We start from the raw sequence: 8,398 nt of genomic DNA, 5'->3' as shown, positions 1-8,398 counted from the left end.
AATAACTCTGTGTAACAGTTTGTTTTCATTTGCTGAGGTACAGCACATCGAGACACATCTTTACCCATAGTGCTTCATGTGTCAGAAGTTCCAAAAATCATATCAGAAAAGATAGCTCACCTCAGTAAGTGATCAAGTACAAATGACCCCTGGTATTCAGACTTTGGTCTTGCAAACAGAAAAATATTTGGGAAAGGTGGAGAGTCTATGACTCTGAATTTATATACTCACTATACTTGTACAGTTATTTTGCTGTATTTTATCAGCATGCATTTTTGAAATCTGAATCTGTACATAAAAGAAAAGTAGAGAGAAAACTGGTGAGGGAAAAGCAGAAACAAAAGAAGAAATGGAGGGTGGAGGGGGGGAAAGAGAAGGAGAACTAAAATGAACAATGAAGGACCAGCCACATTTTTTCTGTAACAAATGTAAAGCCTGGCATATTAGGGAATATAATGAATTCTTGGCAAGGAAGGAGGAGAGAGGGAAAATTTCTAGAACCTCAGAAACAAAAGCAGGGAAAAGAAGTCCAGCTGCAAAGGTTTATCTTCTCCCTTAATCTCCTGCGGGTTTCCCATCTCCTCACCTAATTCTTAAAGCCTGCCATCTGGTCTTTTCTCTGCCTTGGCTGCTTCATGTGTGAGAGATGTGAAAATAACATTTCTGTTTCCAATTTGCATTACTTCCCGCCTGATTTGTGGTCCCATTAGAAATCTGAGAAAACCAACGTCTAAAGCTGGACCAGTGCACTCTTTGCTCATTAGCATTTTATAGAAGCGCCTTGGCACTGCAGTTCAACAGCACTGGTCCTGCTTTCCATGTGCTCCATCCTGTAGAGACTCAGGGCACATTCGAAACTTCTAAAGGGAAGTTCTCTCCCCCAGATGTCTGTAGCAGAAACAAACTTCCTCACCCATCTTTAACATGGATGTGGAGCAGGAGCAGACCTCATGCAAGAGCCATACTCACGGTGCGGTGCAGTGCGGTGCAGTGCCAAGATGCAGCCAGGGCACCATGGTGGGCAGCAGGGCAGGAGCCATGTGTTTCTGCTCGAGGGCTCTCAGGCTTTATAGCTATTTAAGTGCTGTAGTTAGCTGAGGTTCTACCTGGCGTGGCTTGAACAGACCCATCATTTTTCTCTGGGATAGTAATAAGATATGAGCTGGGTCGAGTTTTTGCCAGCTTTTATCTAAGGTTTTATCTAAGAATCTCATGCATGAGGTATGCAATAGGAACATCAACATAAAAATCATTTTGAATATCACACATGTGCCTGTAGTTTCGTGAACTTAAAACTGAGAAGAAGGAATTAAGAAAATGATATGCCTACCCTTATAGTTTAGCCTGCAAGAATTCTTTAAGCTAAACTGATTTTAAGGTATTTGCATTAAGATTTATGCAAAGTCTAATGTAGTTCAATATCCCTGTTTTAGATTATGACTTCAATCTTTACGTAGGTGATTTCTGAAGTTGGAATATTTGCTCTTTTGAGGACTTCTAGTATTCCTAAATGTGAAGGATTTCATTTCCCTGCTCATTTTCATTGGTGTAATTCTGCCTGGTTTTGTAGGTAATGAATTAAATAAACATCCATTACCTGGCAGGCCTTTCGAGAGAGGACTGAATGACATCAGCATGGACCTCTACCTGGAAACAGGTAGGACTTCTGTGTTTGCCTGCATGGGACTCAGTTGTCTTCATTGTTGATGAAGAAACATAAATAGCATTAAGGGGAAATGATCATAAACTTAGGGTATGATGCAACAATTTACACATAGATACTCCCTGTTCTTATTATTCATACTCAGTTGAGTGGTGGTGTTGTTCTTATTGCTGAAACACCACTAAAGACGTTTCTGCAAAGGAGAAACATTTTGAGGATATAAGGGTGGGAGGCTCTGAGGCTCATGCAGGTCAGATCCAGCTGGTTCAGGCAGTCCTCATGCACTACTGCTGTTCTGAAGGAGCATGCACGCCTCTGGAGGAGCCCCTCTGAAGAAGGCCTTCCTGTCTCAGGCATTTTATTTTAGTCTGTACCAGCAGGACATCTTTCCAACTCACTTTTAATCCTTTTTCATAATTACATCTAATGTCCGTTTTGTTGCCATTTCAACTTTCAACTCATGCTAAAGGATTTAATTTAGTAGTTGGGTAGAGATAGTGATAGGAGGATGGTTGGACTAGATGATCTTATAGGTCCTTTCCAACCTTATGAACTTATGAACTTATGAACTTATGAACAACTTCTATTTGAGCTTGACCATGAAACACTAAATATCTGTATGTGAAACATGGGTTTTGACGACTTTCAGTATATTTTCCTGCACTCAGTTTGTGGAAGGATGACATAGGTGGGTACTGTGAAATCCTTGGGGAACTGGAAAAATGCACTACTGCTGTTCTGTGGTTGTAAAGACAAGTAATGCATTCACTAAGTTTACTATACTGAATGAAGCACTTTGCCCCAGACACTGTGTCAGTATGCTACCAGCATTTATTTATGCTACAAGGGCTGCTTTTTGGTGCATAATGTCATTTAATACCAAAAACTATTAATAAAAATGTTAACACAAGTGTAATTGCTATATTATAAATTAAATAAAAAGTATAAGTAAACAAAAATGAGTTAGCTGGTGAGTTTTACCATCTGTTTTCAGGGCATACCAAACTGGATCCCTGCTGGCATGTCCGCTGTACTATTCCCTGCTCTAAGAAGCCCCTGTGGGTTGGTTCCATTCTTTCCATTGTGACCAAGGATATTCTGACTTAGGGGATCAGGATGTTTGGTTGCTAAGTTTGTGATGCAAAAGTCCTTGCTGTTACTCTTCTGGTAGTGTACCTTTTTATTGCTAATTTCTATACAGTGATCCAGTAGGCCGTGTACTGGAGACTTACCCCATATCATCTCCAAACCTTTGTGGTTCCATATGTGAGCTCATATTTGCTGTGTTATTGTTCTAATGCTTCCCATAGAGTTTCATTATTTTAAGCCTTCTTTTGCATTATTCCCAGGGAAAGGTATCAGGGAGTTACATTAGCAAAGACCATTTTCCTGATGAATACTTTTTGCTAGATATATCTCTTCTTTCCTAGCTTATGCCTTACAGGAGCTTCCAAGAAATCCCATGCTGCTCCCACGCCTACACATCCTAAAGCAAGGCAAAAGCACATTCCTGGGGTCAGGCTATCAAATTAAAGCTGTTTTAGATGCAGCCATGTTACAATTTGAAGCCATTCTTATTTAAAACACCACAAACAGAAGCTTTCAGCTTCAAATATGTTTCTTCACTTTCATCGGATACATACTCCCTTTGCTTTTAAAGTTTGTGTAGCATAGTGACCATTCACTACTGCAGGAGCTGCATCTACTTGTGAGCAATGAATGAACTAGAAAGAGAGAATTATGAGAGAGAAATGGGGCTGCTTACTCTGGAGAAAAGAAGGTAGATGGGAGGACTCATTAAAGCAATGAAGCTGCCTCAAAGGAGGCTGCAGCAAGGAGGCTGTCCATCTCTTATCAGGTTACAAGTGATAGGACACTAAGAAGGGAAAGATCTATTCCAGACTTATCATACACCTTATCACACTGCTCATGCTTTCTGCTGCAATGTTTGTCTCTAACACAATGCTATAGAAACAGAAACAGCTTGCAAATAATTGCTGTGATGGTTCACAAGCTGGATCTGAAACCACAGCGTTCACTGCCATTTTTTTCCTGCAGAGCTGTCACGTGGCCATTTCTTCCTCGATCCTTAATTTGCAATGTTGATTACTCTCTCTCTACACCACGTACCCTCTGTGCAGCTCTTCTCCTTGACAGAGAGCCCTTGACAGAGCTTCCATGGCTTTTCAAGTTCTTTTTCAGTGATTTCATTCAAAACATGTTCCTGCTCATGGAGGTGTCACGTATCTGAAGGCAGGACATATAACAGTGCTGCTTCTGAGTACCCACAGGGTGTTTTTTTTCAGTCTTGCCAACAGTTTGTTTGGTGATATTTTGGGAAACTGATAGAAACATAAATGTTGAACTCGATTATTAAATAGATATTTTTAAAATGCGGTTGTGTACAAGGTCTGAATGTCCAAATGCTCTTCCACTGACACAGTGTACTGCTCCAGTACAATAATAACCTTTCTCCCACTGCTTCCAACTCCATTGAGTTTCTCCTGGTCTGAAGAAATAGGGCACAGGAATAGAACAACATTAGGTTTAAGTGACAAAAAATCTCCCTTACCAGCTGGAAATTCTAGGTCAACAAATTTAGAAGTGGTGGATTTCAGACACACTTTAATGTCATATCCCATTTTGCACATTCAAGTGCATCAGCAGAGGGTGACAGTTCTCAGCCCAGATGAGTCATTGAGAGTTCCCATACATTTCAGGAGTCCTTGAACAAGTTCCCACAACAGTGTAACTGCACCACCATCCTAGCCCCAGTCGCTAATTTGCTATTTCCAGGTTTAGCTGTTGACACAGTGCCACTGTTAGTGAAGTGCTAAGGTAGAGTCTCACTCAAGTTATCTTCTGACTTGTGAGTTCTGAAACCACAGGAAATGACATGCTGGTCATGCTGTATTTACATAAGGAAATCTCTGCAGTCAGCACTGCAGGGCTTGCTCCTCAGCCTACTAAATTCTGCATTAGTCATCTCCTCTGCCACATATACCTTCAACATGGTCCCATTAGCAGAACATACACTGTTAGAACTTCTTCCACTGTCTCATGACTTGGATCCCTCCCCTTTCTGTAACTTAATATGTAGCAACTAACAGGCCCTGTTGCTAGCAGTTAATTAAACTAAGATATTGGTTAAAAATGCACTTCTGCAGATGCTGGGAAAGGCCAGCCAAGGTTTTCCTCAATCCACGGGGACTGAATGTATCAATCAAGAAGAACCAATAAGCACAGCCTGAAATAGAGCAGAAGAGTGGCCAAAAGCAGTACCAGTTACAGCCCAGGGTGGGCTTTACCTACTGAGATGGGCAAGTCAGCAGTTTCCTGTGGTGGAGACAAATCCCAAGCAGGGACACCTAACTCCACAAGCAATTAATACAGCTGGCTCCAATAACCTCAAAATCACAGGTCAACATCCGCCAATCTTTTGTCTCCATCTGGTGCACAGCTGGAGATCACTGTCTGTACTTGGGAGGGCCTGAGAGCCCTAGCTCTGAGTTCAAAGTCAGCCTTGCAAAAATGCCATTTGTACCTTTTATTTGAAACAGCTTCATCTTTAGAAGAACAGCAGAGCCCTGCAGACAGTATTAGCACTAACAGACCTGGAGCAGTAGGTCTGATTATTTACACATACATATATTGAGTTGTTCCATGCCATACTGTCCTAAAAACAGTAACTACATCTTTTGAGGATTTTTCTTCCAATTTTTAAAGTTATGGAAAAAAGGAGACAACAGATAAAAAGGAGACAACAAATTTAACCATCTGCAGTACTTCAGCGTATCTATCAATCAACTATCATCAACCCAGCAGCAAAATTTAGGCTTCCAGCTTCAGTGCTTCTGTCATTCTCAAGATACCCTGGACAGTCTGGTGAGAGCAGATTCTCCAGGGTGAGATTCAGAGCACCCTGTTAGGAGCCTAGATGCTGCCAGATACAGGTGCTCTGCTAGGTGCTGGCTGGAGAGGCCTGGTTTGAACGGATTTTATGGTACCTTCCATATTTCCTTTTTGTTGTTGTTGTTGTTGTTGCTTTATCTGTAAAATCTTAGTATCAGTCTAATTCATTGCAAGAATATTTGGCCAACCACTGGACCATTGATCCCAGGAGGCAATATGGGATCAAAAACATTCAAACTCAACAGAAGTGTAGTGCTGGGAAACGCTTGTGCTGAAAAACAAGGAATAGGTGTTTTCCACTACATAGACTGCACACCATCCACTTACAAGTAGAAGATGAAAAATGCATCAATACTTTAAAGATAACCAGAAGAAGTAAGCTGCAAGGTAGCTGTGCTAGGTAAAATGGAGAAACTGTAGTAATGCACTTCAGTGTCAGGATCTGGAGGAGTTGAGTTTATTGCTCCTCTCAAAGCTCTGGCACCAGGACACGAGGTTGGAGGGAAAATACATGTCCCAAGGCCTCTGGCCATAGCTGTGCTGCACAAAGGAGCAGGTCTCAGTGCAGTCGGCTCACTATCTGCAACCAATCAACTCTCTTTATAGCTGCTTTTCTACAAGTTTATATTTTTTTATATATAAAAATTATATATATATATAATTTTTAAAATTCCTCTAGTTTTCCTAAACAGGCTTAACACAGTTTGTATCAGATGTGATTCCAGAGAAGGCTCTTAAACACCTAATTAAGTCACCTGCAGTGGAGGCTTTAAGGTGCAGCTTTAGCTGCCAGATCCTTTGTACTGTTGGTGCTTCCCAGGTTGGTCGTTTTTGTTTTTTTTTTTTGCTTGTTTGTTTTCATTTTTACTCTTTAGGTGCATTCTACATGCAGTTTCACATCTGGTATTACAAAGTCAGATTTATTGGTTGATTTCTTGGTACAGGTTTTCTGAGCAATTCTGATTTGTAATTTCTTTCAACTTTCTGTCTTTGCAAGCTGATTTGGTGAGCTGCACGGAGCTAATGGGCAGAGCTGATCCCAATTCCTGGAAGACCACCAGCACAACCAGAGAGATGCTTTAGATTGCTCACTTAGAAAAACACCCTATTTGAGAAGAAAACACATCACTCTGCCAAAAAGTCCCAGGCTGCTATGTTGGACCACACTGTTGGAACTAAACAGTCCTTTACCATGTCTATTCAAGTCCCCATTTGCGGTCCTGCCAGTGCCCAGAAGGAATGCATTAACTGAATATTCAGCAGTCCCTGGAGAAAGATGTTCAGGGATGGGTGAAACACTGGTTCTCTCTCACTATCATTCTCCCTCTACAAACCCATGTACTGACAGATTTGCTCATCTTTTTAAAAAGTTTTGATGCAAAGATATGTTCCAAGTGCAAGATTTCTGTTCCAGTACTCAAGCCAAAGAACCATCCTTGTCAACATGACAAGATAGTTTGCTGATCAGAGCTGTTGCTTTGGTTCACATGACTGCTGATTTGTTTCTGAAGCTAGAGTGGGTGGCTCTGTTCCTATCATGGACTAATGAAAGTTAAACTCTATCTAACCAGTGAGGAAGAAATCTTTTAGTCACAGGATATGGAACTGGGTCCCTGAAGCCATTTTGTATATGGCTTTAGTAAAATAAGATATACAGCTAGAACCACTTCCTGCCATAGGAGGTGCAACACTATCTCTTCTGAGCTGAGATTGGGGAATTTGTCAGACCACATTTCTGGTTGTGCGTAGTTCACAGTGGTGTCACGATAGTCAGCCAACATGAGCACAAGGGTCTGTAGCTCACAGATCCAAATACGGGGTGAATATTCTTGTGGAATTTTGACCCAAGAAACAGACACAGAAAAAGATAACTCACCATTCATCTGCAGCCCAAGCAGCTGCGTGTAGCTGAGTTACCAAGTAACACAGCCAGAGCAGGCAGACCCACAAGGAAGGGCTGTCTGAGGGCCAATTTGTAGTGATTTCTCATCTTTGCTTGTTTGTGGAGTTTTGGATCCCAAGGAGATTGTACTGCTAACAACTCTTTTCTGAGGGTGAGAAATATTCCCTGGTGCTTAGAAGAACAGAGTAAATGCACAAATCTGTTACACAAGGTATTCTAACACTGTCATCCTTCCATGCTCCTGCAAAAGATCATTTAATACAAGTACAAAGTCAGTCACATAATGAAATCTTAGCTCTAGTAAGTGACACTTGTCATCATTTCCAGTTTGTACTCCAATTACTTCCTTTCTCCTGTTTGCCTTAATGCCAATACAGCCTAGTATCTAGGTATAAAACTGTTATAAAACTACTTACATTTAGAATGAATGTAAAGGTTAGCACTGAGAATGGCTTGTTCCCCTCTCTCTTTCTCATAAATGCACCAGTTACTTCCTGCCTTCCCTGTCACCATGCTGCCAAGAGTACAGGTAACATGCTCCAGCAACAACCAAGAAATTAAAAACTGATTCTGGAACAATCTTAGAGTTGCTAAATATTTTTTCTTATGATGAAAACCCCACAGATTTTCAAACATCTTTCAGCAATTCGAGGTATCTATTTTCTATGTAGATGGGTCTCTCCGGTATCTAATCAGGCCTGACTTCTTTGGATTTTTTTTTCCATACAAAAATTGTTACCAGAACATGATGGTGCAGGACAGGGAGTGGACATAGTACAAGCTGTTCTGGGCCATAGGTAGCACATACCTGGTCTAAGTCATTGCTAAAGATGTGGAGAGGCACTGGTCCCAAGATGCAGCCTTGAGAAACACTGCTCACCACAAGCCCCAACCTGGATTTAGAGCTGTTGATCACAACC

The sequence above is a fragment of the Cyrtonyx montezumae genome, unplaced genomic scaffold (assembly GCF_038088225.1).
Source record: "Cyrtonyx montezumae isolate F1298 unplaced genomic scaffold, pur_monq_1.0 scaffold_9, whole genome shotgun sequence".
In the NCBI taxonomy this organism is placed as follows: Eukaryota; Metazoa; Chordata; class Aves; order Galliformes; family Odontophoridae; genus Cyrtonyx; species Cyrtonyx montezumae.
The sequence above is the reverse complement of the archived record's forward strand: the minus strand, read 5'-3'. Positions refer to the sequence as shown.